The sequence below is a fragment of the Prionailurus viverrinus genome, chromosome B2, assembly GCF_022837055.1.
Source record: "Prionailurus viverrinus isolate Anna chromosome B2, UM_Priviv_1.0, whole genome shotgun sequence".
NCBI lineage: Eukaryota > Metazoa > Chordata > Mammalia > Carnivora > Felidae > Prionailurus > Prionailurus viverrinus.
This window is the reverse complement of record NC_062565.1, coordinates 57,503,000-57,526,259: the sequence shown is the minus strand read 5'-3', so window position 1 is coordinate 57,526,259 and position 23,260 is coordinate 57,503,000. Positions and strand designations below refer to the sequence as shown.

At 38.5% G+C, this 23,260-nt stretch overlaps 2 pseudogenes; one reads left to right on the top strand and one right to left on the bottom strand.

Annotated features, from left to right (window-relative positions):
* The first annotated feature begins 1,496 nt into the window (after positions 1–1,496).
* Positions 1,497–2,161, top strand: LOC125165458 (60S ribosomal protein L23-like; annotated as a pseudogene).
* Positions 2,162–10,685: 8,524 nt separating this feature from the next.
* Positions 10,686–12,043, bottom strand: LOC125165457 (tubulin alpha-1B chain-like; annotated as a pseudogene).
* Between the last annotated feature and the right edge of the window lie 11,217 nt (positions 12,044–23,260).

Here is a 23,260-nt window from a genome sequence, read left to right as displayed (position 1 = left end):
GACACTCCATATTATTCACTTTTTAATTAACATTTGTTAGCTAAAAATTGATATAACATTCTTCTTAAAGTTAGCAAATATTTTCTCTTAACAAAATTCAGACGTTGAAGCCCAAACTTTCAATGGGACTGTATTTGATTAAGGTCTTTAAAGAGAGAATTAAGGTTAAAGGAAGTAATAAGGATGGGACCCTAATCCACTATGACTGAGTCTTTATAAGAAGAGGAAGAATCCCCAGAAATGCGAGAGCACAAAGAAAAGGCCATGTGAAGGCACAGACAGAAGGCAAACATCTGCAAGCCAAGGAGTGAGGTCTTAGGAGAAACCAATCCAGCTGACACCTTAATCCTGGATTTCCATCTTCCAGACTGTGGGAAATGAATTGCTGTTGTTTAAGTCACCCCATCTGTGGTATTTTGCTTTGGTAGCCCTAACAGACTAAAATATCTGACGTATAGTAAATGTTCAGACTCTGCCAGCTCTTGCTAATATCTATTATTTTCTAAGCCCCTTAGGGGTCTAGTACCTCTCTTGTTAGGTTCTCAAGGTTAAAAGGCTGCTCTAGGATGGAATTAAGATGACGAAGTAGTATGGGGACCCTGAACTTGTCACGTCCTAAAAGGCTGCCCTATCTTCCATACTGACCTAACCCCAGGTATCACTTTTTACAGTTTTCTACTCTCTGAAGATATCTTTGATTCTGTATTCATTCCTTTAAATGGTCAGTATCATGTTTTTAGAGTCTCCATGTGGTAATTCCAATATCTGAATTCTCTGAAGATCTGCTTCTTGCTCATGGTAGTTAATTTTTTGAGGTGCTTGGTTACGTATGGTTCCTGGGCATTATGTTTAAAAATAAAATACTTTGAAGTTATGTTCTTCCAGAAAAATTAGTATTTGTCTGCAGGCATGTTATAAGTCCTGCTCAAGTTCATGTCTTGACTTTTTCTGGACTTACCAGGGAATCTGACTGGGCTATAATTCTACATGGGTTCTTTCTCAGTTTGAAAGAAGACCCTGTTTATTGCAGGGATGATCCTTTAGAGCACAGCACAACCTCCAAACCCTTGTTCCAGAGCTGGTGGATTTATCTGCCATGCAGTCCATAAAAATGTCAAATTCTACTCTCACTCTTGATTTTGGGAAAATGTTTTTGGCCAAAAGCAGCTTCCTTTTTAGAGTAACTCTGTAGATTTTTACTTTTTCCTTCAAATTTGGCCTAATAATTATTTTCAATAGCTTGCTGTTTATTCCATATTTTTAAAAATATGTGGAAGCCAGACTGGAAAGGAAGGTCAGGGTTCTAGAAAGGTAATAAACACCTAAAGGAAAGGTAGAAGGGAGAGAGAGAGTTTGGCAGCTGGTTCAGACAGAGAGTTAATCAGCTCCATTGAGTTTTTCTTCAGGGGAGCTATGGTTAGGAGGTAAGCTACAGGGCTCTTTGTGTCTCACACACATGAAATAAGAAGAAAAATTGCCCCTGGGCTCCATTCAAGATGTCAAAGCAAGGACATGATGGGTCTTTGGGTGCAAAGTTCCAGATTTCCCTGGGTCTTCTGGTAGGAGCTGTGATCAGCTGTAATGACAACAAAGGAGCCAAAAATCTGTGTATCATCTTTGTGAAGGGGATCAAAGGATGACTCAATAGACTTCCTGCTGCTGGTGTGGGTGACATGGCGATAGCCACAGTGAAGAAAGGCAAACTAGACCTCAGAAAGAAGGTATATCCTACAGTGGTAGTTCAACAATGAAAGTCATACCAGAGAAAAGATGGTGGGTTTTTTTTGTTTGTTTGTTTTTTTAATTTTTTTTTCAACGTTTATTTATTTTTGGGACAGAGAGAGACAGAGCATGAACGGGGGAGGGGCAGAGAGAGAGGGAGACACAGAATCGGAAACAGGCTCCAGGCTCTGAGCCATCAGCCCAGAGCCCGACGCGGGGCTCAAACTCACGGACCGCGAGATCGTGACCTGGCTGAAGTCGGACGCTTAACCGACTGCGCCACCCAGGCGCCCCTCTTTTTTTTTTTTTTGAAAAGGATGTGGAGTTCATAGCAAACAATAAAGACAAAATGAAAGGTTCTGCTGTCACAAGACCAGTTTCAAAGGAGTGTGTGGACTTGTGGCCCAGGATTGTATCCAATGCTGGCAGCATTGCATGACTCTTTGGTATATTTCTTTTTAAAAAATTAAAAATGATTTGCTCCCCCAAAAATGGCCTTCCAAGAGTGAGAAAATCTACAGCCCAACAAACCAATCTTATGTTAATACTGACACCTGATATACACTCAGTAAATATTTGCAAAATGAGTAAATAAAGCTAATAGACTGATTACACTTATTTAATGCTCCTCCCCCCCCCCTCCATTATCATCAACTAAATGACAGTAAAGAAATACATAACAGTAAATAAAATGGGAAAGTGGTTGATTACTTAACCAGAGTTTTCAATGAACTTCTGAAAGATGGAAAATGTTTGGTAGTTTCTTGACAAATGATACTTGGAGAAGCTTTACAAGGAGTAGAAAACTATAGTGTGATGGAATCTGACTTTCCAGTGGAAACTAGAGAGGCTCTAGTTGTGGAATTGGCATGTTGTATCAGGATAGTTGTAAGTTCACTTCTGAAATACTGTTCGGTTTGTCCTGACTTTACTCTCCCTGTAGGAACAGAGTAATTAAAAGCCCTGAATTTACCAGTAGGGCTGAGTGGAGGCAGTTTTCTAAAGAAATTTAAAGAACTTCCTAGGGAGGTCCAAGGCTTCTAGTATAAGAGTTCTATCCCAGAGCAAAGTAACCCCCTCCCCACTCTCGACTCTTTAGTGGTTCTCCAAACTGTCTTCTTGCTCTCTATGTGAAAAGCCTAAATAAAGTTGGCCAACGAATACCTTTAACTCATCTGCATATACTAGTCAGGCCTACTGGAGAAACAGCACACAGCAGTAGAAACCCATGCAAGCATGTATAAATCAATCTACTCTTTTATAAATATAAAAGGACAAATATATATCCCAGAAATATGAAGAAAATTAACAGTCTAAATGCAAAGAGCAAGATGAACAAACAAACAAACAAACAAACAAACAAACAGAAAAGCTGGCAAAAACAGAGCCAGTTTGTGATAGAGAACCTATAACACTAATAAAACTTGGGTATGGGGGCTCCTGGTGGCTCATTCGGAGCCTGCTTGGGATTCTCTCTCTTTCTCTCTCTCTCTCTCTCTCTCTCTCTTCCTCTCTTTCCCCCTCCACCCACTTGAGAGCATGCTCTCTCTTTCTCAAAATAAACAAACAAATAAACATTTTAAAAATTGGGTCTGTACTCTCTGAAAAGTTCAAAATGATATTTTATTCATAAAACTACTATGGACTATGCCAGAAACTATGAAAAATAATCAGAAGACACAAAAACTTTTGAAAAAAATTATTTTTAAAAAATCAGTAGAAAGACTGCAAGAAAGTCTCCCAGAATGAGAAGGAAAAAGATAAAGATGGAAAGATGGTATTTAGAGGCTCATTCCAAGAACTCCAACGTTTGACAAACCTATATTTCAGAAAAAGAGAATTGAAGAATTAGGGTGGAGGAAATTATAAAAGAAAAGAAATGTTTGGGGACTGAAAACAAAGTTTTTATTTTATTTATTTATTTATTTATTTAAATGCTAATTTACTTTGAGAGAGAGAGAGTGTGTGTGAGTAGGGTGAGAGGCATACAGAAAGAGAGGAGAGAAAGAGAGGAGAGACAGAATTCCAATCAGGCTCCATGCTGTCAGCACCAAACACTCAGGATTCAGAGCTCCATCTAACAAACTGAGATCATGACCTGAGCCGAAATCAAAATTTGGATACTCAACCGAATAAGCCACCCAGGTGCCCCTGAAAACAAAGTTTTAAATAGAAAATACCTATGAATAATTGAGTAAGCTACATGTATATAATATATATATTATATATAATCTATATTATGTATAGAATATATAATATGTATATAATACAAAGTTACATATATAATTACATACACATATGTCCTCTTTATATTTCAAATTACCAAGAATAAAGATAAAATTCTAAAAGCCTCCACAAAGAAAATCCAGGTTCACTAACAGAGTAATGAGTATCCAACTGGGATCTGTCTTCTAATTAGCAGCACTGGATAGGAGCAAATAATAAAGAAATACGTTTATAAACTTCGGGGGGAAATGATTTTGGACTCAGTATTTTATGTCCAGTTAAATTTCAGTATTTCATGTCCAGTTAAATTATCAGACAATTATGAGGGCAAAGAATACATTTTCAGACATGCAAGACCTCAGAAAGTTTACCTCCCAATCATCTTTTTTTGAGGACGTTATTTGAATATGTACTTTAGCAAAACAAGGAATAAAGTGAAAGATGTGGAAAGCATTAAAACAATGAAACTAAGCCATAGGAAAATCAAGACAAAGCTTGTCCAGATGGAAGCAGGAAATCAGAAGATTCCTGGGATAGTAATACAACAGATAGTAATACGTACAAGGTGGGTAATCTATAGCATATGGTGGAAGGTTATGTTTCTTTTACCAGCAAGGCAAAAGGAAAGCAATTAGAAATAACAGTGAAAAATAAGAGCTTTATTAGAAACAATGGTTTAGGGGCGCCTGGGTGGCTCAGTCAGTTGAGTGCTGATTCTTGGTTTCTGCCCAGGGCATGATCCCAGGGTTGTGGAATTGAGCCCTCTGTGGGGCTCTGCACTGACAGTGGAGCCTGCTTGGGATTCTCTCTCTTCCTCTCTCTCTCTGACCCTCCCCTGCTCAGGCACGCATGCTATCTCTCAAAATTAAGAAATAAACATTAAAAAAAAAAAAAGATTCTCTCCTTCTCTCTCACTCATTTGCACTCTTTCTAAAAAAACAAAACAAAACAAAACAAAACAAAACAAAACAAAAAGAAAAAAAAAAACAGAATCACAATCCACCCCCAAACAAAATAAAACAAGTTTAAATATAGTAAACTAAAATACAGAATGATTTGAATATATGATTGAATGTGAGAAGAGGAAATATTTTATCAATGTTTGGAATATCATTTTTTGATTGGTGCATGGTAATGATTTTGGACTTATAAAGATGTATATCATCTAGTTTACTGTTTAATAAACAATGTTCACATCATTACCATAATGTAAATGCTGTCTTTTGCGGGGAGGGGTTCAATTTTTAAGATCATTCCTTACAAAACACAGAAACCTCAATTGGTTACAAAGCAGAATTAATTATTGGATTAAATTAACACATTTAATTAAATTAATTATTTTAATTCCTATACACTTGGAAGGGCAAAATCAGAGGCCAGATGGAGGAAAATGCAAGAATAGCTCATTGAGTAGGGAGACAGTATATATTTTCTAAACTGATGGAATGAGAAGTCAATATTTCAGAATATAATGTTAATTATAAATGTAACCATTTGAAGGAAAACAGCAACAAGAAGTCATTACTTATATAATATTTACTGTGTGGTAAACACAGTGCTTTACATATGTATTAACTCATTTAATTTCCACAGCAATTATATGAAGTACTCAGATTTTCTTTGGGAGTCAGTAAAACAGAGGCAACAGAGGGTTAAGTAACTTACCCATGTTTACCTAGTAATGGTGGATCAATAATGGAAATAAAGCGACAACTTAATTTGGCAGAAGGTGTGGATGGGAAAATTAGTATGATAAGTAATTTGTATCAGGGGTCAAGATGTAGTGCATATTAAACAAAGATGATAAATCTAGAAGTAATGAACTATTTAGAGTTATGGAGCTATAAAGGCAATTATTAGAAGGACTGGGGGCAGAGCAGCAGAGTATTTTCCGTTTTAAACATTTACTTAATATGTGCATAATAAGTTTTTCTTTAAATTTAAACTCATCGCTTCCTCCCAAACTTCCCACTCAGTCACATTTAATAAAATGTCTCGTAACTGAAAGACAGCTTCCTCTCAATCTTAAGTATTAAATTATGGTCATACTTGGGAAGATTGCAAATAACAAAATAGAGCTCTTTTGTAAGTGGCCTTGTGTCTGCATAGAATTCATTTTATGTTCATAAGAGATGACATTAAAAACATATTACAAAGCTATGAAAGTGTGTCATCATATCACAGCAGTTATAAAGGTAGCATAGAGAAGATCTCATAGCCTTAGAAAGTTAAGATGATGGAGGCATTATAGCAAGAGCCATACAGTAAAACTACTAAAGAGTTAAAGATGCCAAATGAAAGAGAAACCAAAGCAGTCATCACAGAGTTGTAGAAAGGAAGAGAATGTTTATTCACCCTCTTTTTCAACCAATATTTCTTTATTTATATGTTTTTAATATTGATCAGAAGTCAAGTGGTGGGCTTATAAAAAATTAAAAATACAACTTGTTCTTAGCTTACAGTCTAGCAGAGAATATGAAGGATGTGTGTATACATACCTTTTTTATATGAGGGAAATTGATAAGTACCATCAGGAGGTAAAAATTGGGTATGATATCAAAAGTAAGGGAAAGATGATCCAGGAGATAATAAAGAGAGCAATTTAGCAACTGTGTTTGCATTATGTGCTCCATGACACTCAGAAATCAAGGTAAGGTCTATCACTGGGGTTGACAAATATGAGTTACAACATAAGAAAATATGCGATGCTGCTAATAAACCAACCACATGCAAAAGTAACATGTATTCTTGGCAAAAGACTCTATTTCCTCCCATTCTTTTTCTAGGACAGGATAGTTACCCACAACTCTGCTGGAGACGTGGCTTACCCAAAGCAGGGATACTATAAAAAGAATAAGGTAGGAGAAAAAAATACTACTCTTTGGCAAAATTACATACTAGATTCTGTATTAAGGGAAAAATTTGTTGTTTTCATGATTTTCATCTCAAGGTATTCAATTTTCCCTCTTCTCCATTGTGCGTAGGGTTTGATAGCCTGTAGAGCCCACAAACCTCCCACCCTCACTTTCTTTTCTCATTCTCTAGCTCAGACAGTTAGTTTCTCAGATTCAGAAGGACTTTGAGTCAGAGAATGAGGAAAAGGACGTAGGATGGTGGGACTGGGGAGGGAGAAGGTGGGAAGGGGTGAAGGACTGCATAAGGATCTTAAGGGAGGAGAGGAAGAGAGAGAGAGACCATGAGAAGGTAGCCTTAGTGCCCATCTGCAATAGACTCAGGATGATCTGACTAGTAAGAACTCGACTCCTTGCAGGTTTTTGCTCACTTATCTGTAAGATTTCCTTTCTGGTAATGGGTCAACTTTCTTTACCTTTCAAACATGGTTAAAGCTTTCATATTTTATGGTGCAATTAGTTGCATTCAATATTTCAGAGGATTTTGGAAATTGTAAGTGTGGACTTTAAGTGAGGAGGGCAGTATCTGCTCTCACCGCATGGATTGTTTAATTTATACCCTGCTGTTCTTAGGGTGACAAAAGCTATTGAGCATACCCTCCACATTTTGCACTTTATAGAAAGGCAGAACTAAAATTCATCAGAGCATGTTAAGAAATTGTTGTGCAAAGATATTTTGAGTTTCAATTAAGCAGCTGTCTTATGATATAGAAGGTTGGCTTTGGAACAATAAAAAGAAGTGGTGTGGTGTGAAAGCCAAAAAGCATATATAGGTAAGGTAACTCCGCTGAGTTAAAACTGATTAGTAGAGTAGCCCTATGGGTTTTGAGTAGCCCTATGGACTTTCTAATGTCATATATTCGGACAGTTACTCATTGTATTTACTCCTTTCTCTAAATTACAATTTAAATAGCTGAAGACAGTTAACAATAATTACCAAATTCAATAATTATGAATATATTTACTTTGATGTTGTCAATTCTGGCCATTTATCTGTTCAAACAGCCAAGTCCCCTTTTATTTCTGTTATTATCTCTCACAGATAGATTTCTACATTTCCTAGTAGGACTCTGGCTATCTCATGGTTTTATAAAATACAGCCATAATCAAGATACATAGTTTTACTTTAATTTACAAGTTTGTATCCATTTAACATTTATTTTAGTTTTAAAATAAAATTACAACAAAAGCCAACTTAATACATATACTTACTATATTTCATGGGCATATTTCTCACTTATTCATTAATTTATTCATTTAAACACTGTGTCAGGTATCATGCTAAATTCTATAAGTTGTCACATTTGCTAATTTTTAAAAATTAGCTCAAAGCCCCTCTCAATCTGTATTTTAATAACAATCTCAGGGCGTCTGGGTGGCTCAGTTGGTTGAGAGTCCAACTTCAGGTCAGGTCATGATCTCGCGGTTCGTGGATTTGAGCCCTGCATTGGGCTCTGTGTTGACAGCTCAGAGCCGGGAGCCTGCTTCCGATTCTGTGTCTCCCTCTCTCTCTCTGTCCCTCCCCCACTTGTTCTTTCTCTCTCTCTCTCACTCTCCCTCTTTCAAAAATAAACATGAAAAAAAATTAAAAAAAATAACAATCTCACCTATGAGGTAGGTAGGAGTGGACAGGCAATTCACCACGAGCCTTGAGCATCCATGTACATTCTTGCTGGGTATGCCAGAAATGCAAGGCTCTTTCTGTTCCTTCCCTGGGACATTTCTCAGGGTTGTGTTTGCAGTGAGTAACCCTGAAGGATGAGGTAATGTCTCCCCCAGACAAAGAGTAGGTTTGCTTACTGCTTACTATAAAAGTGATGAATTCCTTATGCTCAGTATTCCTCAGCCTCAGTGGAAACTCACTGCATGCATAGCATCCACCCAGAGCTCATGCAGCTTACTGTGCTGTAAAGAACAAAGTCCTTTCTTTATAATCCATTAGTCTTGAGTTTTGGGCCAGGATCCACAAAACAGTAACATACTAACTTATTAGTTTGTAAGAAGAGTAAAAACAAATTTTGCAAATCACTTTCTAGGTCCTCAAAGCACAGACACCATTGCTTGGACTACTCAATTATGGATGAGCTTTAAGGAAAGGGCAACCAAGTTGTAATGATTTATTCAGTGCCTTCTACGTTTGAGGTGCTGAAGTAAGCACAAACAGTTGCTATTATCCCTATTTTAGAGATGAAAAAACTAAGACTCATAGAGGTTAATAACCTTCCAGATCAGGGGCACCTGGGTGGCTCAGTTGGTTAAGCATCTGACTCTCCGTTTCAGTTCAGGTCATGATTTCACAGTTTGTGAGTTTGAGCCCCGCATCAGGCTCTGCACTGACAGTGTGGAGGGACCCTACTTGGGATTCTCTCCCTCTCCTCTGTCTCTGCCCCTCCCCCAGGTTTTTCCCTCTCTGTATCTCTTTCTCAAAATAAATAAATAAATAAACTTTAAAAAATTAAAATGAAATAAACTTCCAGTTTAAATAGCTTATTAGTAATGAAGCAAGGCTCCAAATGCAAGACTTTGTAACTCTAAAATCCAGGTACATGCCATATATTTAGAAGACAAAAGATATTGCAACATTATTAATTGCATCAATGTCCTATTTGAGATTTGGTAAGTTATAACTACAGAAATTATTTTGCAATGTCAGCTTGAGATAATTAAACCAAAAGAACAGTTAAAGAATCTTTAAAAAAAAACCCTTTGTTAATTGGCTTAAAACACTTAACTTTCAATTGCATTCAATCTAGTACCTGTTTTAGTGGACATGAAAAGGTTTTATACCTATAATTACAAAATACTGAGTGGAACCTAAATGTTCAAAAGCATACAAATTGAGAGCATAGCTGAAGCTTCTTAAAGTGCTCTCCTCATGCTCACTCAGAAAAAAAACATTCCAAAATTTTGGCATCAGAAGTTAAGGATGTCCTTCTGAACTTTCTCTGGAGGTTGGGCTCCAAATCTGTGGTTACCATGGCAGTGGAAAACACGTTCACCACTTTTCATTGTGAAGCTTTAGCTATCTTACTCTCCCAGCACACAATGGGTTCTGACAAGGTTAGATTCAGGTCTTACTTATTTTTCTAATATTATTAGTTTGTGCTATACCAGATTTCTTTTCTTTTCTTTCCTTCCTCTTCCATTTCTTCTTGCTTTCTTTTTTTAAAAGAATGTAATACAATGTTCCTCAAAGGCCAAAAAAGCACAATAGGAAGATCCCTTAATTAAACCCAAGCCTTCATTTTGTATTCGTTGTGTCATTGTTTGCATTTTCTGTGATTCCAAAGGAATTTTAAGTAGAAGGCTATAAGACAAAAATTTTATAAGTTAATGTTACTAAAAAATACTATAATATTGTGTAATACATAATAAATGCTCCAATCCCTATAAGGGGAATTATTCTACCTAATTCCCCTTACATTTGTCACTGTAAAATTTCAGTTTAGTGATAGCACAGGGAAATAGTTACAATTTTTAAAAGTAATGAACTACATATGCAATAAGACAAAATGCTTACCAAGTCAAAGTCATTTTATGCTTCGTGTAGTTAACACCACTATTTGGGGCAGATAATTTTATGAATTCAAAATAAATAAGCATTCTTTATTTTTCATTTAAGACAGGGAATTCTTTATACAAATTCATCAGAGAAATGGACAGCTTGGATCTATAACAAAGCGTTGTGTTTTTAAGCATAGGTCAGTAATTGTATATGAGAATATACACTGCTACATAAAAATTAACTGTTCAGAGCACAACTTCCCAATATTCAAAACAGAATAAGCTTCCCTGTAAAAGCAGCACCTTGTGACATTGTTAATTTTAGTATTCCTCTCCTTCTTCTACACCCTTTCCTTCAACAGAATCCACACCAACCTCCTCATAATCCTTCTCAAGGGCAGCCATGTCCTCACGGGCCTCAGAAAACTCTCCTTCCTCCATGCCCTCACCCACATACCAGTGAACAAAGGCATGCTTGGCATATATTAGGTCCAACTTCTGGTCCAGGGGAGTCCAGGCCTCAGCAAGGGCTGTGGTGTTGTTCAGCATGTGCACAACTCACTTTACTTTGGCCAGGTCTCTATCAGGTACCACAGTGGGCAGCTGGTAATTAATGCCAACTTGGAAGTCAATGGGTCACCAGTCCACAAACTGGGTGGTACTCTTGGTCTTGATAGTGGCAATGTCAGCATTGACATCTTTGGGAACCACATCACCACGGTACCACAGGCAGCAAGCCACGTATTTACCATAGCAAGGGTCACATTTCACCATTTGGTTGGCTGGTTCAAAGCATGCCTTGGTGGTGGTGATCTCTGCTACAGAAAGCTGTTCATGGTAGGCTTTCTCAGCCGAGATGACAGGGGCATATGTGGCCAGAGGGAAGTAGATGCGGGGATAGGGCACTAGGTTGGTCTGGAATTCTGTCAGATCAACATTCAGGGCTCCATCAAATCTGAGGGAAGCAGTGATGGAGGACACAATTTGGCTTATCAGCCTATTCAGGTTAGTGTATTTTGGGCATTCAATACCAAGGTTTATTCGACAGACGTCATAGATGTGGCCCCATTGTCTAACATGAATCAGAGTGCTCCAAGGTGGTGTGGGTAGTGAGGATGGAGTTGTAGGGCTCAACAAAAACAGTGGAAACATGGGGGGGGCTGGGTAAATGGAGAACCCCAGCTTGGACTTCTTGCCATAATTGACAAAGAGATGTTCCATCAGCAGGGAGGTGAACCTAGAACCAGTTCCCCCTCCAAAGCTGTGGAAAACCCAGAAGCTCTAGGACCTGTGCACTGGTTGCCCAGTTTCTGAACTCGATCCAAGACAAGGTCAATGATCTCCTTGACAATGGTGCAGGGCCCTCAGGCATAGTTATCAGCAGCATCTTCCTTGCCTGTGATGAGCTGCTCAGAATGGAAGAGCTGGCAGTTGGTGCCAGTGCAAACTTCATCAATGGCTGTGGGTTCCAGGTCTACAAACACTGCCATGGACACATGCTTGCTAGCACCTGTCTCACTGAAGAAGGTGTTGAAGGAGTCATCTCCTCTCCCAATGGTCCTGTCACTTGGCATCTGACCATTGGGCTGGATGCCATGTTACAAGCAATAGAGCTCCCAGCAGGCATTGCCAGTCTCAATGCCAGCCTGGCCAGCGTGGATGGAGATGCATTCATGCATAGTTGCTGCTTTGCAGCTGCTGAGCAGATAGCAGAGAGGAAGAAGAGAGGTTGTTGCTTCTTACAGCACAACTCAGGCAATTAGTGTAAGAGAACTCTTACACTCTTTTTTTTTTTTTAAGTCATCTCTAAACCCAACATGAGGTCTGAACTCACGACTCCTAGATTAAGAGTCGAATGTTCTTCTGATTGAGCCAGCCAGGTGCCCCTAAATAAGCATTCTTACCAGATTTATAAAATCATATTTGAAAGCAGTGTATCAGGAGAGTAGGAATCTTTAACCAACATTTCCAAAAAAAATGTTAAGACAGCAAACTCATGTTCAGGTATTAGTTTTTTGTTTGTTTACTTCTTAAAACAAGTAAGCAAATATTTGAACCACGCTGCTGATTGCAATATAAGAATATAATATATATTATTCCTAAATAAATTGTATGTACATATTATTTTTATACTATGTCTTATGTTACATGTATGTATATACATCTATGTGTATATACAAATGCATTTTCTCCTTATAATGCCTATGTTTTATGTGATTAAGATAAATCAAATCAAAAGTGATAACACAGTTATCGTGTACTCCTTTTACAATTGGATTGATTTTTTTGTATAAACTTATATTGCAGTATAAAAGTTAACCTATTAGGTAAGGAGAACTTAGCACATTATGGTTATTAACATTAAAACAAAAAATATTTCGGGGCTCCTGGATGGCTCAGTCGGTTAAGTGTCCAACTTTGGCTTACGTCATGGTCTCACAATTTGTGAGTTTGAGCCCCACATCGGACTCTGCTGACAGCTCAGAGCCTGGATCCTGCTTCAAATTCTCTCTCTCTCTCTCTCTCTCCCTCCAAAATAAATAAACATAAAATTATTTTTAATAAAACAAAATAAAAAAATATTTCATGTATTTAATTTATGCTTACCATCAGATTCTTTTCAGTATTGTTGGGATACCTTTGTGGGCATTGACCTCAAGATAACATCCAATCTGCTTTACTTCAATTTTTTTTTCTTCAACTTCTTTTTAAATGATTTTCATCTTAAATTTTCATTATTAAATTTTCTTAAATTTTCAAAATCACCTAATAATAGCAAACTGGAGTTAGGATTTTTCCAATAGTTTTTATCTACTGAGACCATAACAAATAGTATGAGACCAAATAGTTGAGACCAAACAAATAAGTATGATTTAATCACCACAAATCATAACTCAGTGAAAGGAGGGCTAGTTGGAAAATTTGCTTTATACTTGACCCCCAAGTTAAAAAATATCAAGCTCAGGGTGCCTGGGTGGCTCAGTTGGTTAAGTGACCAACCATTGATTTCAGCTGACGTCATGATCTCATAGTGGTAAGTGGTGGCAGAGAGTGGAGCCTGCTTGGGATTCTCTCTCTCTCTCTCTCTCTCTCTCTCTCTCTGTCTCTCTCTATGTCACGTCCCCGCTTGTGCTCTCTCTCAAAATAAATAAATAAACTTAAAAAAAAATATTGACCTCATGGGATGCCTGGCTGGCTCAGTCAATAGAACATATAACTCTTGACCTCAAATCCATGAGTTTGAGCAAGGCACGGGGTGTAGAGATTACTTAAAAATAAAAAACATCTTAAAAAAAGTATTGAGTTAATTTTCAGGTGACTGAAGATTGGAATACTTGCTATTCTGGGCAGTATTACTGGTATTTGGTGGCAACATATTTGTGGAAAATGAGTAGCTTGATTAGGGAAACAGAAGTGTGGTTGTCAAGCCTTGGCTTCCCCGTGGAAGAGGATGTTAATTTCTTAAGAGTGATATAATCCATGAAGTGTATTCTTCTTGATAGGAAAGGACTTCATCAACCAAGAATACTAACTGCTAATGGTGATGGATCTGGGTAGAGTTATTGGGACTTGAGACTTTTCAAAATTCATTCTTCTATCAGAGCCTAGGTTCAGTCAGGGTCTTGGCAGACCAAATTAAGGAAGGTTGGGTCCCAAGTCCAGGTAGATTCAGAGGTTAGAAAAATACTGGCAGCGCCTTGGTGGCTCATTCAGTTAAGTGTCTGACTCTTGATTTCGGCTCAAGTCATGACGAGATTAAACCCCATGTTGGGCTCTGTGCTGACAGTGCAGATCCTGCTTGGGATTCTCTGTTCTCTCTCTCTCTGTCCCTCTCTCTCTGCCCCTCTCCCCACTTGTGCTTGCACTCTCTCTTTCAAAATAAATAAATAAAATTAAGAAAAACTTAAATGAGAAAGATACTTAACCAATACCAAAATCCTCTTATCATAGAGGTGATGATTTTTCAAAATCAGTCTGTGAAGTTATTGCAATTCTTATTGTACTTCCAATGGAACCTGAAAAACCCAGTCTAAAACTCAAATGGAAAAAGCCAAGAAGAACCAGGACAATTTTGAAGAATATGGAGGATTACCCTTACCATTTATTGAGTCTTATAAGATATCTATAATAATTACGGGGAGCCTGGGTGGTTCAGTTGGTTAAGTGTCCGACTTTGGCTCAGGCCCTGATCTTGCAGTTTGTGAGTTAGAGCCCCGCATCAGACTCTGTGCTGACAGTTCAAAGCCTGGAGCCTACTTTGGATTTTGTGTCTCCTCCTCTCTCTGCCCCTCCCCTGCTCACGCTCTGTTTCTCTCTCAAAAATAAATAAACATTAAAAAAAAAAAGAAATCTATAATAATTAAAACATGTCCTTGTTACAATCAATTAGATAAGCAAAAGACCAATAAAAAAGAAATAAGAATCTAAAAACAGACCTGTGCATACATGGATTTTGATTAATCCATGGTATTATTTCCCCCACGGTATTATTAATCTGTGGGGGAAAGGTGGACTACTCAATAAATGATGCTGGAACAATTGACCCTCCATACAGGGGTATAAAAGAATATTTGGCTAACTCCACCCCCAAAAAGCAAATTCAGATGGAATAGATGGTGAATATGGAAAAGGAGTGCTAGCATATTTATCTGAATATTTTAGCCACTGTATACTTGAAGAACAAGTTTAGTTTAGAGGGATTGTATATATTATGGCCCTGGGACTTCTTTCTGTGTATGGTTATTTTTTATCCTTCAAACAGTGGAATAATGGCTAAAGAAAGGTTAGGAAGCAGGATTTCCAAGGATTAAAAATTAACTTTAAAATAATCAAATCGCACATTAAAAAAAAATTGAAACATTAGTTTAACTGAGATTAGTTAACTAAGATGTAATTAGTAACCGGGAAATTTCCAGAGTATATGCCTTGTTTATAAATAGAAGAATCCCAGTTTAGGGGCACCTGGGTGGCTCGGTCGGTTAAACTCTGATTTTGGCCTAGGTCATGGTCTCGCGGTTCCAGAGTTCGAGCCCCGTGTCAGGCTCTCTGCTGTCAGCGTAGAGCCTGCTTTGGATCCTCTGTTTCCCTCTTTTTATGCCCCTTCCCTGCTCACTCTCAGTCTCTCTCCTCTCTCTCAAAAATAAATAAACATTTAAAAAATTAAAAAAAGAAAATCCCAGTTTAGGGGATTAATTTAGGCAAAAAGGGGTACTTGTCGGCTTTTGTAAACAGACCCTAACACTATCAGCAATACAACTAGCATCAGAGGTATCTGGAACCAGAGACTCAGCTGACATTAGGGTCTCCTTCCTACCCTTTCTTCCTTTTTTTTCTCTCCCTAATTCATTTGTTTTTCCCTTGTTTTTGATCTCCACACCATCCCAAAGATTGACTTTCTTCTAAGGGCCGGGAAAATAGTTCTTAGCTCTTAGGCTCACTTCCTCAGAGATAAAGGGATTCTCTTTGAATAGCTCCAATTCCAGAAGTTGTTTCTCTCTCATTAAGTCATACCAGATTCTTCCTTTTGGAAGAAATAGTTTTCGTTCTCTTTACTTCTATAGTACTTCATCTGTTCTTCTAAGACACTTTATCATTCTGCCCTCTACTGCCTCCCTAGAGAGCTTATCTTTCTTAGTAGACTGTAAATTCCAAGAGGATGGTGATTATGATTAGGTCTTGTTCTTTGTTTTGTTTTCCAGTTATTATAATCTATAACACTAACAGTAGTTAAGAGGCTTAAGAATATTTCAAATGAACATTTATTTTTAAGGCAGTATTCAGAGTTCAATCTATTCATCCAGAAGATAAACATTCTTCACATAGTTTTGTGATGCAGCAACTTTATTCAGCAGCATAGGGTAAGGTACATGCAGCCCATTGAGTATCTCACTTCAGGGAAGAGTACAGCAGAGTAACAATTCACCACTATGTGGGGGATGGGAATGTTGGTGGGGAGGGATACATGTAGTTAATAGGGCAAGAACACCACGAGTCTATAGTTAGTGATATAAGAGGTTCCAGCAGGCAGACATTTGGTATAGTGGTAGAAGTCACTGAGACCAGAGCACCTGGGTGGCTCAGTTGGTTAAGCGTCCTACTTCGGCTCAGATCATGATCTCACAGTTTGTGAGTTCGAGCCCCATGTTGGACTCTGTGCTGACAGCTCAGAGGCTGGAACCTGCTTCGGATTCTGTGTCTCCTTCTCTCTCTGTCCCTCCCCAAATTGTGCCTGTCTCTCTATGTCTCTCAAAAAATAAATAAACGTAAAAAAAAAATTAAAAAAAAAAGTCACTGAGACCCAGAAGCATCAATACAGATCTTGGAAAGGGACTGACAATGAAAAAAATGACCTAAGAAAGAATGAAGATGCCAGAGAGATAGCCAAGGATGACCTAAACTGGTAAAATACTCTAGCAGAAAATCATCAAAGGGGATTTGCCAGATATTAGAGCTGACAATGCTAGAATACAGTGATTGGTGGTCCTGTGAACCAGAGGAAGGATTGAGTTTGAAGCTGGGGACCAAGGGACTTCACCTATGTAAAAAAGACAGAAACAAGCTTGGGCCCTACGAATATAGTGTAGAGGCAATATCCAGAAACATGTTTGAGAAACAAATGGGTGAACACAGATGCCACCTCTCATTCCCCTCTATTACACCTTCAGGAATTTACCTTTTATTGTGAGTATGGAAACATCATGTGTGGTGAAATAAAAGGGGAACAAATGATACTTCTATCTTGAGGTTTTTTTTTTTTTAATTTTTTTTTTCAACGTTTTATTTATTTTGGGACAGAGAGAGACAGAGCATGAACGGGGGAGGGGCAGAGAGAGAGGGAGACACAGAATCGGAAACAGGCTCCAGGCTCTGAGCCATCAGCCCAGAGCCTGACGCGGGGCTCGAACTCCCAGACCGCGAGATCGTGACCTGGCTGAAGTCGGACGCTTAACCGACTGCGCCACCCAGGCGCCCTCTTGAGTTGTTTTTATTCTTCAGGATAATTTTTTCTCCTAATCACAAACTCCATCTTGTGAAAATTTATCTTCAATATATTGACAAATTCTTTTAATGTTTATTTGTTTTTGAGAGAGAGAGAGAGAGAGGGAGGGAGAGAGAGAGAGAGAGAAAGTGGGGGAGGGGCAGAGAAAAAGGGGACAGAGAATTTGAAGCAGGCTCTGTGCCGACAGCAGATAGCCCAATGCGGGGCTCAAACTCACCTGAGATCATGACCTGAGTTGAAGTCAAAGTTGAATGCTCAACAGACTGAGCCACCAAGGCACTTGACAATTTCTTTTTTTTGTTGTTTTTTATTTATTTTGATAGAGAGAGAGAGAGAGCACTCACACGAGTGGGGGAGGGGCAGAGAGAGAGGGAGAGAGAGACAATGTCAAGCAGGCTCCTCACTGTCAGCATGGAGCCACTAACCAACCTGAGATCGTGACCTTAGCCAAAATCAAGAGTCAGACGCTTAACCAACTGAGCCATGTAGGTGCGATATGTTGACAAATTCTTAATAGAAAATATCAAACTAAATGACACCATTGGCAGGTTTTTTTGGGGGGGGGGGTTATTTAATGTTCTTATTGCTTTTTTTGATTCAGGGTTTACTACAGTGCTTTGCAGAGGCTGGTAAAATGTGTCACATAGTACCACCTTCAATGATTGAAGCTTAACTTGAATTAAGTTCTATCAAGGGGCGCCTGGGTGGCGCAGTCGGTTAAGCGTCCGACTTCAGCCAGGTCACGATCTCGCGGTCTGGGAGTTCGAGCCCCGCGTCAGGCTCTGGGCTGATGGCTCAGAGCCTGGAGCCTGTTTCCGGTTCTGTGTCTCCCTCTCTCTCTGCCCCTCCCCCGTTCATGCTCTGTCTCTCTCTGTCCCAAAAATAAATAAAAAACGTTGAAAAAAAAATTAAAAAAAAAAAAAGTTCTATCAATCATTGGTCATGTGACACAGAAAATATTATTTCATGTCTCTGACGTGGGATTCTTTATCTGAAAAATAAGACTGATGCTAAATATCTGGTGGTTATGAAGGTGAAATAAAATGCTATGTTAATACCATTGATACAGGACCTGTCTTACAGTAGATGATGTGAATGCCAGCTACAAATAACTGTCTATGGAATTTAACAATTGTCCTTGTTTTTATCTTATTTTTGGAGATAATAAATTTTAACACTTGTTGGTTAACATACTATATTTACTAAATTCTTGGTAACTTGGAAACTGCAACGATATTTCCACTTCCAGTACATGAGGAGTGGTCTTGGGGGAAGTTCTGCTTCAGGTACTGATAGACGAGACCATTATGGTCCATCCTTCTGACTAAAATTGTTTTTAAAAGCTGAGGTTGACAGCTAGTCAGTTTGAAGTCATTGGAGAGCAACCCAAGAAGTAAAAATTTATGGACCAAGATTGAGGAGAGGAGGGAAACCAAGAGCGGTGCCTGGCACTGGAGACTGCTTTCTTCCTTAAGGTGGTTGTTAATTTCAGAAGCAGAAGCTGAAAATGTGAAAAGTTTGGTTTTAAAATTATTTTTGAGGGGCGCCTGGGTGGCGCAGTCGGTTAAGCGTCCGACTTCAGCCAGGTCACGATCTCGCCGTCTGCGAGTTCGAGCCCCGCGTCAGGCTCTGGGCTGATGGCTCAGAGCCTGGAGCCTGTTTCTGATTCTGTGTCTCCCTCTCTCTCTGCCCCTCCCCCGTTCATGCTCTGTCTCTCTCTGTCCCAAAAATAAATAAACTTTGAAAAAAAAAATTTAAAAATGTTAAAAAAAAATTATTTTTGAAAAGGTAACATATTTGTAAAGTACAACATTTACAGTATACATGGAGAATAGTGAAAGTTTCCTTTTCATTCCTCTTCTTTAGGTACTATTTCCCTTTCCACAAGGCAACCAGGATTATGCACGGTATATCCTTGTGTATCTGAAAATTAGATTATTCTTATAGTAAAAAGTGCTATATATATTTCCAACGAGTGGCATGGCAGATCCGTCAGTATCTATTTGAAGCCAGTTTACTACTCAGATAGAGCTATTGCTCAGGTTAGTCACCTTCAACCAATATTCTTAGATATTCGTGTAAAGTATATTGAGGGGAAACTCATTTCAAAGTAAATATTGTATGTAGACACTAATCCACTTATTTATTTCCATTTGTAACTTAGCCAATGCTCCAAAAAAAATTTGTAGAATACTTTCTGTAAGTTTTGTAGTTTTCTTCTGTCTCCTGTTTTCTTTTATGAATTTTCCAAACAACATAAATTTGTGAGAGCCTTGATAGGCATATTGCATGTGGGTCTTGCAAAAATACTCAATGGTATTTGACCAACTGATGCCTGAGTGGCTCAGTTGGTTAAGTGTCCAACTCTTGATTTCAACTCAGGTCATGATCTTCCAGTTGGTGAGATAGAGCTCCACACTGGGCTCTGCACTGACACCACAGAACCTGCTTGGGATTCTCTCTCTCCCTATCTCTCTGCCTCTTCCCCTCTATGCATGCTCTCTCTTTCTCTCTCTCTCTCAAAATAAATAAACATTAAAAAGATACTCAATGGAGATATGTTGGCACAATAAAACTTCTTAAAACTTCTATAACTGTTGTCTACAATAGAGTGGGGTCCATTTAACATTTTCTTAGTGTTAGTTGCCTAGGAAAACCTGAATTAATTATAATTTATTCTATTGATGACTTAATCCTGCTCAAGTTACCCTCCTAATGTTTTAATTAATATCCTTATCTAAATTTATGCTGTTTTTTGTTCCTCTTTTGTATTCTTCTGTTTTACCATCTAGCTTTAATATTAGGAACCTCCTGTTTTAATTTCCCACCCATTCTAATTTGCCCACTTATTGAGTGCTTTTAATTTTTAATCAATCTTTATTTTTAATATCAATCTGCTTCTTTAAATTTTAATTTATTTCACTAAAAAAATTCTTCTCTACATGATAGACACTTTTCCAAAGAAAACATCCAGATGGCCAACAAACGCATGAAAAAATGTTCAGCATCCTCATCATCAGGGAAATACAAATCAAAACCACAATGAGATACCACCTCACACCAGTCAGAATGGCTAATATTAACAACACAGGCAACAACAGATGCTGGCGAGGATGTGGAGAAAGAGGAACCCTCTTGCACTGTTGGTGGGAATGCAAACCAGTGCAGACACTCTGGAAAAAAGTATGGAGGTTCCTCAAAAAATTAAAAATAGAATTACCCCACAACCTGGTAATAACACTACTAGGAATTTATCCAAAGGATACAGGAGTGCTGATTCTTAGGGGCACATGCATCCCAATGTTTATATCAGTGCTACCAACAATAGCCAAATTATGGAAAGAGCCCATTGTCCATCAACTGATGAATGGATAAAGAAGACGTGGTATACACACACACACACCCACACCCACCCACACACACACACACAATGGAATATTACTCAGCAATCAAGAAGAATGAAACCTTGCTGTTTGCAACAAAGTGGCTAGAACTAGAGGGTATTATGCTAAGCGAAATTAGCCAGTCAGAGAAAGACAAATATATGACGTCACTCATGTGTGGAATTTAAGATACAAAACAGATGAACATAAGGGAAGGGAAGCAAAAATAATATAAAAACAGGAAGGGGGACAAAACAAAAGAGACTCTTAAATATAGAGAACAAACTGAGGGCTGCTGGAGGGATTGTGGGTGGGGGGATGGGCTAAATGGTTAAGGGGCATTAAGGAAGACACTTGTAGGGATGAGTACTGGGTGGTATAGGGGATGAATCACTATATTCTACTCCCGAAATCATTATTGCACTATATGCTAACTAACTTGGATGTAAATTAAAAATATAATACATAAATAAATAAACAAAACATTTAAACTTACAAAAAAAAGAAAAGAAAGAAATTCTACAATCCAGTGTGTTCAAGGGATTTTCTTAGGAAAATGGTGCCATGAATAAATAAGTTTGGCAAACAATGACTGAAACCTAGATATTATTTACTGCTATATCATTTAGTGCCTTTAACATCCTAGTGTGAATTTTGAATCTTTCCAAGAGTACAATATAATATGTAACTATCGAATAAGTCAGTTCCTGGAAGGAAATAGGTGGTACATTCACAGTGGGTAACTGAGAAACATTTAATAGAAGGAAGCCAACATGGGAGGATAGAGTACTGTTACCATCTCCAGGCCTAAAGAGGCAACTAAATGGAGATGACTGTCTCACAGAAGCTGTGACTCTGGTAGGAAGACAGCCAACTAACTAGTGGCAATCCAGCAGAAGGGAAATAAGAGAGTCAGGAATAACTGGCTATCTTCATTTCCCCATCTCCTTTAATGTCCAGCTTATCTCCCCATTCTCCCTCAGCCCTCCTCCCCCTTAGCCAAATCCAAGAGGAAGGCAGAGAGGGCAAAGGAACCTATAGTCCATACAGATCAGCTCTTTGGGCACAGAGCAGAAGGAAGACTGGTAAAGAGTGGGAAGCAAAATATTCTGTACAACTGTGGATTCCTTTTTTTCACAGATGACTGTTTGGGACTACAGTATTCTGCAGAACACATTTTCAGAAAACTTGACATTATCCATTTATAAAGATATCCAAACTGATACATATGAACACATGTTTTAAAAAGCAATGACGGAAGGTGCCTGGGTGGCTCAGTCCATTAAGTGTCTGACTCTTGGTTTCACCTCAGGTCATGATCCCAGGGTCAGGGGATGGAGCCCTGCAAGGCTTGCTACCTGTTAGGAAGGCACTGTGCGTGTAGCTTCTTTGGGATTCTTTCCCTTTCTCTCTGCCTGTCTCCTGCTCACAAGCGCTCTCTCTCTCTCTCTCTCTCTCTCAAAATAAATAGTTAGGGGCACCTGGGTGGCTCAGCTGGTTAAGCATCTGACTCTTGATTTTGGCTCAGGTTGTGATCTCACAGTTTGCTAGTTCAAGCCCTGCAAGGGGCTCCACACTCACAGTGGGAGAATCCCAGCTTGGGATTCTCTCTCCCTCTCCCTCTGTCCCTCTCCCACTAGTGCTCTCTCTGTGTCTTTCAAAATAAATAAATAAACATTTTTTAAAAGGCTGTTGGGGTGCCTGGGTGGCTCTGTCAGTTGTAGCTCCGTCAGTTAAGGGTCCGACTGTCTTGATTTAGGCTTAGGTCGCGATCTCACAGTTTGCAAGTCAAAGCCTGGCATCAGGCCTTGCACTGTCAGTGCAGAGCTTGCTCTCCCTCTCTCTCTGCCCCTCCCCCACTCATGTGCACCTGTACACACACACATATTCTCTTTCTTTTTCAAAAATAAATTTCAAAAATATTGACCTAGAACTTAAAAAACAAAAGGCTGCAAACAAACATTTAAAAAACACTCGTATAGAAAAAGTGACAATGGAAGAATCTACACTAATATGAAATATTCATTCAATTTCACTTTAATGAATCAAGTGTTGATTTTGGAAGGAGCAGAGTATAATTTCTCCAACAAAATGGTAAGATAAACAACATAATGTCCATTTTCTTTTGACTTATGAACTAGGATCACAGAGTTGGTCATTTTTGCAGAAATATTCCAGGGCTTTAATTTTCCCAGAGATCTTTATTAAGATCTGGTTATTCGGATAATTTGTCTTGAAGCATCTACTATGGCATCCATATAAATTTTCTTTTTTCCAGTTTTTAATTGATTTAACTCTACCAGAAACTCATCTGATAATAACTCTTATGGTGATTTGAGCAGTTCTTCAACAGCACTTTCACTGACTTCAGGCAATCCTGAAACTTAAATTTCACTTGCATATGTTTACATTGTGTGACTGGCTACACTGGCAAGAAAATGACCAACAAATGGGTTTGGTTCTAATACACAACGCTAATGTTATTTAGGGAGAAATACTCATAGACTAATTTT